Below are 12,500 nucleotides of genomic sequence, written 5' to 3'. Positions count from 1 at the left end.
CATCTCCGTGTTTCTGTGTGCGTGCGCGCGCGCACCCGCGCGCCCACACACATCCAAAGCGGGTGGGGGGGGGGGGGAGGGAGGAAACTCAAAGATCGGATGCGACAGAGCATGTAGGCCAGCCGGACCAGTTCACCGCGTCTCTCTGTCTCTTGTTTCTCTGTTTCTCTATTTCTCTCTCTCTCTGTCTCTCTTTGTCTCTGTCTGTCTGTCTGTCTGTCTGTCTGTCTGTCTGTCTGTCTGTCTGTCTGTCTGTCTCTCTCTCTCTCTCTCTCTCTCTCTCTCTCTCTCTCTCTCTCTCGTTTGAATTCTCTCTCCCGCCCGCCCGCCAGCACTCCCTCCCTCCTTTTCCTCTCGACTTGCCAGTCAATCCTGGGGCTTGAGCTACTGGCGCTCCAACACACAACGGTCCCACTCCGACCCTGCCTGCCTGCCTATGCATGGGCCCCATACTCCAACGAGGCACATCATCATCCCCACCCCCACCCCTTCTCTGAAAAAGAAGGCAGTCTCTCTCGGGACCAGCCAGCCTGGGCCTGGAAGAGAAGGACATAAGGCCGGTTTTCTCAGTCAGTCAGTCAGTCAGTGCGCGGTTTCTTTTTCATGCATTTCATGAGAGAAAACTGCAATTCACAAAACCACCACTAGATGGCGCGCGTTCGCCGTCGACAAGGTGGATGGGGCGGCGGGAGGGGCAAAACACGGGTCGGGTCAGTCACTCGCTCAGTCGGTCAGTCCTCGCCTACCCGGTAGTGGGTAGTGAGAGTTCTGACATACACATACATATAGGTTGTTATAATTCATTATTATCGTCATTTGCTTTTCCTTTTTCCTTTTGGCCTAGTCCTGGGGCTTGGGCTCCGGGCCTGAGCACTGTCCCTGAGTTTCTTTATGCTCAAGGTCACTGCTCTACCACTCGAGCCCCTTCTGGCTTGTTCTGTTTAGGTGGTACTGAGGAATTGAACCCAGGGCTTCAAGCACGCTGAGACACATTCCCAGCCCAGTCCACCTCTGGGATTCCCCCCACCACCACCACCCCCCCCCCCCCCCCGCACCGGGTTCTGCCCGCCCGGAACCAGAGGCACGGTACTGTCCTCTGCGAGCTCGTGCTCTTGCATGACGACACGGTAGTACTAATTCAGCCCCGAGGAAATCTTCACTAGGGCATTTTCCCCCAAGTCCACCTCCACTTCTGGCGTTTTGGGTGACCCATCGAGATGAAGAGTCTCAAATGGACTTTCCTGCCCGGGCGGGCTATGAACCACTATCCTCAGGTCTCAGCCCCCTCGCTCAGCACCTCAGACGGATGATGGGCAGTGAGCCACTGCTGCCACCGGCACCACCCGGCCGGTGAGCCTTTGCCTGGGGATTTTCTTTACCGACCGGCCGAAAGGTTTCGTGCCCTACCTGTCTTATGGATAAGTTTGCTCTGTTTTCGGTCTTATTTTTGTCCTCATGGACATCCTTCTTTCCCAAGGAAAAGGGGCCTCGGCTCGGGGAGAGAGTCAATTCCTGAGGCCAGACAATCCATAGGAGGAACTTTCTGCCACAGTGTGGTGTGGTGTGGTGTGGTGTGGTGTGGTGTGGTGTGGTGTGGTGTGGTGTGGTGTGGTGTGGTGTGGTGTGGTGTGGCAGCTCAGATATCACAAGGACTGCCATCTCGTGTGCAGGATACCCGGGGAGGGGAACTGCGGGGTGGGGGTGAGCAGAGGCATTTTCTCCTTCCGGAAACCAGATGATGATTGAATAAAATTAGCCATCCATCCTTGAGACATTCTCAAGGAGGTGGGCTGGGAATGTGTCTGGGTTGGTAGACAGCTTCCCCTAAAAACTCGGGCCTAAATGGCGGCGGCGGCATCCATCTTGTTCACAGACCGAGTGTCCACGTTGAAAATGAGAGTCTCTTCTGGGACGCTGGTTCCTGCTCCCTCCTTCCTTCTTCCAAGGAAGAAGTTGCCGCTGGCGGGTGGGTTCCAGGCTGGCAAGCAGAGTAAATTTAAAATTTACTTCCCTCCCCGGTGTAAGTTTCCTCCTTTCTTTGAGGAAACTCTTTGCTCCGTTCCCACAGTATACTCATTGTTTGGGCAAAAGCTCAGAGGAAGGGAGCTGCTCTTTTCCCTTCCACCACCCACCCCCACCTATTAGTTTTCTTTCCTAATAACTATTCGTTTATGAGGGACTGAAAAGTGAAGAAAATAGGATGTGTATGTGACTTCACTGGAGCCATTCATTAGGAAGCTGTCCGGCTGTCTTGTCTCTGAATTCCTGGTGGTGCTTTCCCAGGCCTCATTTCCCCCTGGAAATTATCCTGCTTGCCTCTGTGTTCAATTCTGGGAAGGAAGATAGGCCGAGATAAGGCAACATCTTGGCACAAAGCTGGAACACACGGCCACCTCGCCTCACGGGTACAGAGCCTAATCACCCTACCCGGAGGGTCCTCTGTCAATAGTTTCTTAGAACGATTTTTATTAGTTTAGTGGCCCTACTGAGGTTGAAATTTAAGGCCTCAACTCAGGCAGGCCGGCTCGGGGTGTGCGTGTTTGTTTCTTCTTCTTTCTCCTCCCCCCCTCCCCCCCCCCCCCCCGCTGCCAGGGCGCTTAAATCGTTGCCATGACGACATTTACAAGACAAAGGAAAGTTGCCTGAAGTTCCTGAGTTGACTGGGGCTCCAGGCTTAAACCAGCCCACCCCACCCCCACCCCCGCCCTGCCCTGAGTCCGCTGCGAAACACTCCTGCAGGGTGGGGAGGGGCGCCCAGCCCTCAGCTCCTGTAACTTCATTAGCGCGCGGGGTGGGGTGGGGGGGGGGGAGTGAATCAGCCTCCCCTCCCCCTCCCCGTCTTTACAAAAGTGGCCTCTTTTGCCCTTGGGCAGGAAAAGCCTGCGCGCTCTCTCTCGGGTCTTTTTCTGCTGGGACCCTCCCTGCCTACCACCAGCAGCCACTGACTTCCTGCAAGATGGAGTTGTCAGACTGCTTCCACCCGCCCGCTGCCAGTAGTATGCCTCCCGCCCAAGCCCGCCAGGGACAGAATGGGAGGGGCGGGCGGGGAAGCTGGCATGCTTGCCTGTGCTCTGCCCTCTGCCCCTCCGGGAGGCATGACTGTGACCGTGGGATGTCCCCGTGGCCGACCCCTAAGCTCCCACCCTCTGGACGGAGGAGAGTGAGGGGGAAAAAGGAGTTCAGGAGTCTTGTCTCCCCTCCATCTTCCCGCCTAGGTCAGGCCAGGATCTGCCTCTCTTCTCCCTGTCCCTGTTCCCCGTTCCTCTAAAGGAGTGACTGGAGAAACTGTCCGTCTGTGTTTGTGATTGTGATTAACATCGCAAAAACCTTCAAAGAATCTCAGATCGGTTAGAAGCCCGTTGGGTTTCACTTCTCAGGCGTGAGGGGTTGTTATCTCCCCCGCCCTCTCTCTTGATTTTTTTTTTTTACAAATTGTTAGGGAAATGGTGACATACAGAACGGTTAAAGTATGCCAGTCCGCACCGGTGGCTCGCGTCTGTAATCCTAGCTGCTCAGGAGGCTGAGAGCTGAGGATCACGGTTCAAAGCCAGCCAGGGCAGGAAAGTCACCAGACTCTTATCTCCAATAAGGCACTGGAAAATCGGAAGTGGCGCTGTGGCTCAAGCGGTAGAGCGCTCGCTTTGAGCTGAAGAGTTTAGGGACAGCACCCAGGCCCAGAGTTTAAGAAACACCACCGACCCCCCCCCCCCCAAAAAAAAAGGATAGGAAAGATTACATTACATAAGTGGGGTAGGAAGAGTACATTTTTTTTTAATTAATAAGTTTTTTTTTTGTTTTTGTTTTTGTTTTTTTTTCTCGTGGGGCTTGAACTCTGGGCTTGGGCGCTATCCTGCCCGGGCTGGCTTTGAACCGCGATCCTCAGATCTCAGCCTCCTGAGTAGCTAGGATTACAGGCGTGAGCCACCGGCGCCCGGCTAATGAGTTGTTTTAATTGTGAAAATACTTACAGAGTGGTTACAATGACAGGAGCAAGAGCAAGGAAATGAGTACATTTCTTATCAAGCATTGCTGCCTCCTCCTTTGTTTCCATTCCTGCCCTCCCATTTCCCCCCACCCCCAAAAAAAGAGTACATTTTTTTTGGACAATGTCACCCCTTCCCTGGCTCTCTCACAGATTTTCCCTCCCTCAAGTTCTGTTTGTTCCCCAGCCACAGGTTGTGTGTCAACATAGTGTCTAGTGAGTGCCACTGTTGCACTTCTTCATCCTGGGTCCCTCCATTTCTTGCCCCTCCCGGAAATAGATGAAGGAAGAAACAATGGGGGGGGGGAAGAGAAAACAAAATAACGTCGATGATAACAAACACAAAGAAAGGGGAAGACTTCTTATATGATCAGAGGTATATAGGCATTGCACTTTGGTGAGCCTCATGTCTTCAATTAAGCAACCCAAAGGCCAGAAGTGGAGTTTTGGCTCAAATGGCAGACTGCCAGTCTCTCTGTTTTTTTTTTTTTGGCACGGGGTAGGGGGTGTCCGGTCGTGGGCCTGAACTCTGGGCCTGGGCGCTGTCCCTCAGCTCTTCAGGTTAAGGCTAGCACTCTACCACTTGAGCCACAATGCCACTTCCGGCTTTTTTCTGCTTATGTGGTGCTGAGGAATCGAATCCGGGGCCTCATGCACGCAAGGCAAGCGCTCTACCACTGAGCCACCTTGCCAGCCCCAGAGTGCCAGTCTTGAGCACAAGAGCCACGGGACAGCACTCAGGCTCTGAGTTCAAGTCCCAGGATTGGGGCGTGCACACACACACCCTGCACCCCTTGATCTTTGCTGCTGTTTCCTACCACACAGACACAGGCACGCATGGCAGCATGTGATCTACCTCTTCCCCTCCCCCCCCACACACTTTGCACTGCCACCACCGCCGCCGCCGCCGCCGCCGCCGCCGCCACCAACTATAGCAACAGACTTCCTAGGCTTCCCCTCCGCGCCCGCCACCCTCCCCCCCCCCCCCCCCCCCCGGCCCCTAGTTTAGATCGATGAACCAAAGTGTCCCCACTGCACGTTCGGCTCTGGCAAATATCAGATAGGATTACAGTGATGAGGAGAGAGGCGAGACCCGCCATGGATTGACTGTAGATCCCAGAGGACAGAATGCCAGCCCAGGCCCATTCATGGGTCAAGCCAGGAAAATGTTTTTTGGTTTTGTTTTTGTTTTTCATTTGCGGTCTCTCTCCACACCCGGTGTGCTTTGTCTGTCTGTCTCTCTGTGCGATAGGGGTTTGCCATTCATGACCTGTGTGGGCGGGGATGCTGGGGCGTGTGTGTGTGTGTGTGTGTGTGTGTGTGTGTGTGTGTGTGTGTGTGTGTGTGTGTGTGTCTGTGTGTGTGTGTGTGCGTGCGTGTGTGTGTGTGTGTGTGTGTGTGTGTGTGTGTGTGCGCGCGCGCGGGTGAGGGGGAGGTGTTCCTTCCTCACAAGACCTTCCTAAAGTGTCGGTTCGGTCGGGATCGATCTTGGGCCTGACGTTGTTTTTCCTTGTTTCGGGGTGCCACCTACTGGACACCGTGTGGAGTGACAGGGAGTGATTCGGGGCTGATGGCGGAGGCTGGCGACTCTCGCGAGAGTCTCGCAGACTCTCGCGAGAGTCGCGATGAGGTATCGCCGGCTCTCTTCTGCGGCTTTATTTACAACAAAACAAAATGAAACCACAGCAAACAAGGAAATTTTCTTGAAGGGAGGGCCGAGCGGAGGGGGAGGGGGGCCCGCAGGGGGTGTTTCTTTTCGTTATTTTCTGGACACGGAATTCGTTTGGATATTACGTCTTATGAGCAAACTGTACCAGTTTATTTACGGTTGTAATTTATATACAGTAACACAAATGTCTTTACGTCAGTATTATGAAAAAGGGTCCCACGGCTGCAGTGGGTGAAAGATTGAGACGGGAACATTTCTCAAGGAGTGCCAAGAAAATGGAAAACAGGCAATGCAATAGTTCAGGGAGAGTTATAAATATCAAGTGCTGCCCTAGGTGAAATTTCATGCAAATGTCCTCACCCACTCAGGTAAACTTTTTATATAGGTATCAGAATAAAATTTCTTGAACTATATAGACTTTTATTCACTTGATTTCCCTTAAGTAAGTTAAAATAACTGGCTGTTGACAGGGCACATCTGGGTATTTCTATCGGTCCCATAGAGATAATCTGTTAAATTTTAGAACACGGTAGATTATATTTGCTATTTCCCCAAATGGACTTTACAAAAGCCATCCGTGGCCCCAAAGATGTATCTGGACCTCTCATCATGTGTGACTAAATAGGCCTCAGTGAATTAAGCTGAGAAAGCTGCAAAACAAAGCAGATCACTTCAGTTATGGAACATGAATAGAACAAAAGTAGCTTTATGCCACTGGATCTTTAGTGAGAAGATAGAATAAAAAGAAGAAAAAAATATTGGAGGATGCAATATAAACCAATTGAAACGTATCCAACCGATGATCTGGCTTTGAAGTGGCTATTTACTGGTGTGGTCCTAGACCATGGTGTCCAGAAGGATACATCAATGTGTTTTGAAAGATCCTAAACCAAATATACTTGTAATAATGACAGGTACGTTTCTGTCCTCCTAATTCCAGCTTTAATCCTAACACGTCCGGTTGTGATAATACGTTCACAGTCGTGCCACTTAGGGATATCACGTCTTATGTCTTCTCTGCAATATCTTAAATGCTCAGAGAAGTTACACCTTCTGACAAAAGGACGTTATGTGTGTCACCCACACGGGGACACACACACACACTCTGTTTGCCCGGAGTGCTGTGTAGCTTACCATGTCCAGTTATAGTTTAGGTCTAGCATCCACATAGGAGGGAAAACACGTGCCGTGCCGTTGGTCGGTCGGTCGGTCGGTCTGTCTGTCTGTCTTTCCGCCGGTCTGTCTTCCCCTGGCATCACCTGTTCTAGGTTCTTCTCCGCCGCCGGCAACCCCCTCCCCCCCCCCCCCCCCCCCGCCCCTCGCGCTCCTAGTCCGTCGATCTACTTCCCTCTGTCTGACATAATCTTATTCTTATTCTTTGGGGAATGGATGAATAAACTTTTACCTTGTGGATATTGTACACACACCGTAACGTGTGTGTGTGTGTGTGTGTGTGTGTGTGTGTGTGTGTGTGTGTGTGTGTGTGTGTGTTGACGGAATAGAGTGTTTGCCATGCCTGAACCCCTGGCTCTGCCTCTCTACCCGTCTGTGATGCGATGTGTGTGCTGGGGCACTTGTGCCTGCGTATGTTCCCAGTGCGAACTCCAAAGAGAAGTACGCCCGCCGGGCCTGTGGGTTCTAACCATGCTTCACCCCCGGGCGATAGGATCGCCCCTCTGACTGACGCCTCCACTCTGTTTGGGCCGGGGCCCCTCGTCTCTCCCTGTGTTTCCTCCTAGGGTTCCCTACCTGCCCTCCCCCCAGCCCCGCACACACACACACACACACACACACACACACACACACACACACACACACACTGTGCACCGCCACGCTCGGGTCCAGGTCCTCCACCACAGGCATGTGAGTGATGATGCCTCTACCCTCCGACACCTGTGTGTAGGGTTTAGATTCATCGCCTCATGCCCCGAATCCTGCTCCAGAGAGAGAGTGGCAGAGCCTATTAGAAAAGGCTAGCTGTCTGGACAGGCTAGAGTACGAACCGGTGAGAAGGTCGTTCCGTCCGGTGCGGTGCCCGGGGATAAGCGTCACACGGGTGCCACCTCCCCTTCCTTCCCCACCCAGCCAGCAGCGGCTCTCGTTTGGCTTTCCTGTCATTCGGTGATGGGTGAGTGGACTCATGCTTCCCATTGCACGGTCACCGTGGTTTTCCAGACCTGTGTGCGTGACGTAGCTACTCTCTGTGTGTTAGAAGAAACCTCTCTCTGGCCTTCCCCCTGCCCTTTCCCTGCCTGTGAGGGGTGGCGGGTGGGGGCGGGGGGAGGGAGTGTGTTGTGGGGCGGGCGAGGAGCGGACTTTCACAAGTGAGCGGGGTGCCTCCCGACGGCTCGTCTCTTGCTGGAGCCGACCCATCTTTGGGAGTTTTTTTTTTTTTTTTTTTCTCTTTCTGGTTTCCATCTGGGGGAAAAAGAAAACAAAACGTACAAACAACCCCCCCCCACTCCCCCCCCCCCCAAAAAAAAAAGACGGGCAGGCAGACGGTGGGACGAGCGCTCACTTGCCCTTTTCTGGCCATGTTGGGCGGGGGTGGGGGTCTTGCCACGGGCGGCGGAGGTCGTGCGGGTGGCCGGTTCGTTTTCTCTCGTGGTGCGGGCCTGCCGTCTTTGCCGCCCCTTCCTGCTTGGGACCGATCCCAGCTTCCCGGTTCTCGGGTTCGGGCCGCTCCGTTCGGGCGAATCTCGTCCTGGTTCCTGGTTTCACTTTGGTCGCTGGCGGCGGCGGCGGCGGCGGCGGCGGCGGCGGCGGCGGCGGCGGCGGCGGCGGCTCGATCTCGGTCTAGGTCTCTGGTGGCTCTGGTGTCGTTCGTGAGGTCGCAGAGAGGACCCGGCTGCAGGTCCTGACCTAGGTTGTGCCACTCGGTGCGTGGCGGTGGTGAGTGAGGCGATTTGTTTCCGTGTTCTGTGTCTCCGGAGCTCAGAGCCGGCCGGCGCGCGCCGATCCGGGGTACGGCGGCTCGGTGGAGTCGGTCGTTGGAAGGCGGTTGTCGTGCTCCCCCTGGCGTCCGCTTTGATATGACAGTCCCCTCGTTCTCAGCCGAGCGAGCGAGTGGAGGAGGAGGAGGTCTGGCGGCAGCGAGCCGGGCGGAGGCCCGGCCTCTGCCGGGTGCCGGGCGCGACTGTCGCCGTGGTGTCGCTGTGGCGCCGGGGCGGCTGTTCTGTCGGACTTTGCGCCCGCAGGCGAGCGCGGGGTGGGGCCGTGCGTCGCCGCTCTCTCTTCGGTGCCCGGTCTGTGCGGGGGGTGGCAGCTTTGTCGGGTCGACCAGTAGTTCTGTCTGGGCCCGACGCCTTGTCCTCCTCCCCTCCCTGGACTCTGGTCTTTGAGGGCGAAAAAAGGAGAGTACGAGGGACGTCTCGGGAGTCGGGGGAGAGGGTCCCCGGGTGAGCCGATAGGTGGTGGGGCCGGTCCCGGCCCGGACTCGGACCCCCCCCCCCTCCCCGGAGTCACCTCCGAGTGAGCGCTTGGCGCGTGCCGGGCGCGAGGGCCTGGGTCGCCGGCCCCGTGTGGCCTCCCTCCACGGCCTCCTCCACGGCCCCGGAGGCCGGAGGACAGACCTCTCCGGCGGGAGGAGCCGTGGGCACGGCCGAGGCGAGCCTCGGGGCCGGGACCTACGCCCCCCCCATCCCCGACATAGGATGGTCGTCGGAGTCACCTCCGAGTGAGCGCTTGGCGCGTGCCGGGAGCGAGGGCCTGGGTCGCCGGCCCCGTGTGGCCTCCCTCCACGGCCTCCTCCACGGCCCCGGAGGCCGGAGGACAGACCTCTCCGGCGGGAGGAGCCGCGGGCACGGCCGAGGCGAGCCTCGGGGCCGGGACCTACCTACCATCTGCGGGGACTTGCCCGGTGGGCCCTGCGTAGGGGAAAACTCGAGGCGGAGGGAGCACCTCGGGAGTCGGGGACCCGAGCCCGGGAGTCCCGGGTGTGTGCGTGCTGGCGGCAGGGCGCTCACCACCGACCCCGCGCGGTGTGGGTGTGGTGGTTGGGTGCCTCTCGGAGTGGGTGCCTCGCGTCTGCCGGGGGAAGGCTCCCCGTACCGCCCGTGCGGTGAGCCCGTGCACACCCGGGGTGTGTGCCTGCGAGGTAGTGGGGCGGGAGCGTCCCTTGACCCCGCTCCCGCCCTGGCTCTTCGTCTGTCTTCGCCTTATGTGGTCGACCAGCTGTCCCTGAGAGTTCCGTGTCTGGGCTCTGTTGGGGACGTGTTGGGGACAGGTGTCCCTGATGTGGTTTCCGAGAGGTCCCTGTCGCCAGCGAGTTGTCGCCCCTGCCTGACGACCTGGTTTTGGCGTGGTGACGTGAGGATTTTGTACCTGCAGGAGGGTGCTGGCATGCTGTGTCCCGGTGGCTGTCAGCGGGTCTCTGGGGGCTCTCTCGGATGCTGTGTGCTGGGCCTTTCCCGTCTCTTCCCGGTCCGGGTCCCCCTGTCCTTCCCCTCACACCCTGGGCTCCCGCTGCCCTGGGCAGGCCCTGTGTCCCTGTGGTGGCTCGTGGGTGTGGTGGTGGTTGGCGGCTGAGTGAGTCCCGTCGTCCTTGATCTCTCCCCCGCTCCCGGTGCCAGATTCTGGCCCTTGCCTCGGCACGCTGAGGAGGAGAGTGGTTGGTTGCCTGGGGTGTGCATAGGTAGGGCCCGCACGGTGTGCTTCCCTCGCCGTGGCCGGCTTGAGGAGGAAAAAGGGGGGGGGGGCCGCCGGCCGCCGAGTCCGGACTCTTGCGTGTGCGGCATCCCCGTTCTGCCGTTGGGCTCGCCCGACCTCCGTGACTTTTTTTTTTTTCCTTCCTCCTATCGCCCCTAGCTCCAACTCCCCCGACCTGCCGCTTCCCGATGGCGGGCCTGGTCGGCCGCTGAGCTGCGCTACCTCCCGAGCGCTGTCCGTGGCTTTTTTTCTTTTTCTTTTTTTTTTTTTTCTTTTTTTTTCCTCCCTTTCTAGCTTCTTCGGTCCTGTGCCCGGCAGAGGTGTCCTGGTTATCCCGAGTGCCAGGGACGCTTAAGCCCCGTGGTATTTTTTTCATTTTTTTTTTTTTCTTTTTCTTTTTACCTCGCTCCTTACTCACGGAAGGGTTTCTGTCCTGGCTACGCTTTTATCCCCAGGCTGTTGGCCCTCTCAGGAGCCGAGCTTCCCTGGGCCACCGCCTCCCGAGTGCCGCGTGGCTGCCTTCTCCCACCCCCTCGGTGTGATTGATGTGGTGACGTTGCGATCTCCTTCGGGCCCGGGCCTAAGCTGCGCCAGGCGAGGGACGGACATTCATGGCGAATGGGACCGCTCTTCTCGTTCTGCCCGTGGGCCCCTGCCCTCACCCGTCCCACCGTGCCGGCGCCGGTGGTGTGCGGGGAAGCGGGGGTGCGGCAACCGGGCCCGGCTGCGCTCTCCCTGCCCTCGCCGTGAGGTCGGGGACTTGTACACGCTGGAGGAGGGGGGCGCCCTGATCTTGCTCCTCTCTTCCCGTGACTCGTTATCGGCACGGGGGTCGGCTCTCTCCGCGGAGAGGGAGGGTCGGTGCTCCGTGCTTGCCCGTGCTGTGTGGTGTGAAAAACCGCGCCTCGCGCTCTGCCCTCTTGCGGTGCTCCCGGAACGCTCCCGGTTGGTTCTCTCAGGTGCCTGAGGCTGAGTGGTGGTGTCGTTCCCGATCCTGGCGTTGTCCGCTGCCTTGTGCCAGCCTGCTGCCCGTGGTGTGTCCCGGCCGTCCTCGGGTTCGTGGGGCTTTTGTGCGAGTGAGAAGTTACCGTTGAGATTGACGTCTCTGCTGGGGGGGGTCGAGGCGGTTCCCCAGAGGAGCGCTCTTCCCTTGTTGCGCTGGGCGGTGGCTTCCCCGCATGAGCTGCCGGCCCTGGTCCTGGCTTGTCTTCCCTGCCGTGTCACCTGGCTTTCATCGCACCGGGGGACCTGAGATGTTGCAGTGGGAGGCGAGCGGGGCCCGTGCGGGCTTCCCGCCCGTGTGCGCGACTTTGCTCTGGCCCCGCACGGCAAGGCCGACCGACCAGGGTTGGTGTTGCTGCTGCCGCAGACCCCCCCCTGTGCCCCACCCCTCCCTGCCCCCCGTGGTGGGAAGGATGGACGCCTCTGATGTGTGCTGGTTCCCGGCGGGGTTCCCGTCGGGGTTGGGTGCGGGCCACCCTCAGAGTGAGGAGAGGTTCTCTAGCGATCCTCGTTCGGGAAGCGGCGTGCGCTGCTGGGTTGGCGGGGGCCCGCCCCCGATGGGCTCCCGCGGCCCTGCCGCTCCCTGCCCCGCTTTTGAGCGCTAGTGGCTGCCCGCGTCGGTAAACTGCGTGCCCGCGCCTCCCCCCTCCGAGCTGGGGGAGGGTCCCGCGGGACCTCTCCCGGGCCGTCGTCTGGTGTGGTGAGTGGAGGACGTTCCCGATCCGTCCCCGCCCCTGCCTCACGTGCGGTGTGTCGAGTGGCGGAGCCTGGAGCCCGTGCCGGGTCGCGATGCGAGGGCGTGTGGTGTGTGGCTTCCCGGCCTCGTGCTTGGGTTGCCGTGGGGTTTTTGGGGGTCCCGTCCCCCTCCCCCTCCGGCCCCTGGCGACGCTGCTCCCGAGCGTCTGTGTGGGCCGCCGCCCGTTGGCGACGACGGCGCCGTGCGGGCGCTGGGCCCCGCGGTGTTCCGGGGCCGCCGTGCCCGTGGTGGTGCGCCGCTCGGGGGGGTTCTGGCCCCCCGGAGCCGAGGATCCCGGTGTGTGTGGGCCCTTGCTCACGCGGCCGAAAAAGAGGCGGTCGATGATGGGTGCTGTGCCCGGCGGTGTGGTGTGGATGGAGGCGGTGGGGCCCTGCTGGCGCGGGCGGCTCCGCGGGCGTTCACGGGGTCTTTGAGGTGTGTGTGAGAGCTGCCTTTTCCCTCTC

This window comes from Dipodomys spectabilis, unplaced genomic scaffold (genome assembly GCF_019054845.1).
Source record: "Dipodomys spectabilis isolate Male_0828 unplaced genomic scaffold, ASM1905484v1 ptg000911l, whole genome shotgun sequence".
NCBI lineage: Eukaryota > Metazoa > Chordata > Mammalia > Rodentia > Heteromyidae > Dipodomys > Dipodomys spectabilis.
Note: the sequence above shows the minus strand (reverse complement) of the source record.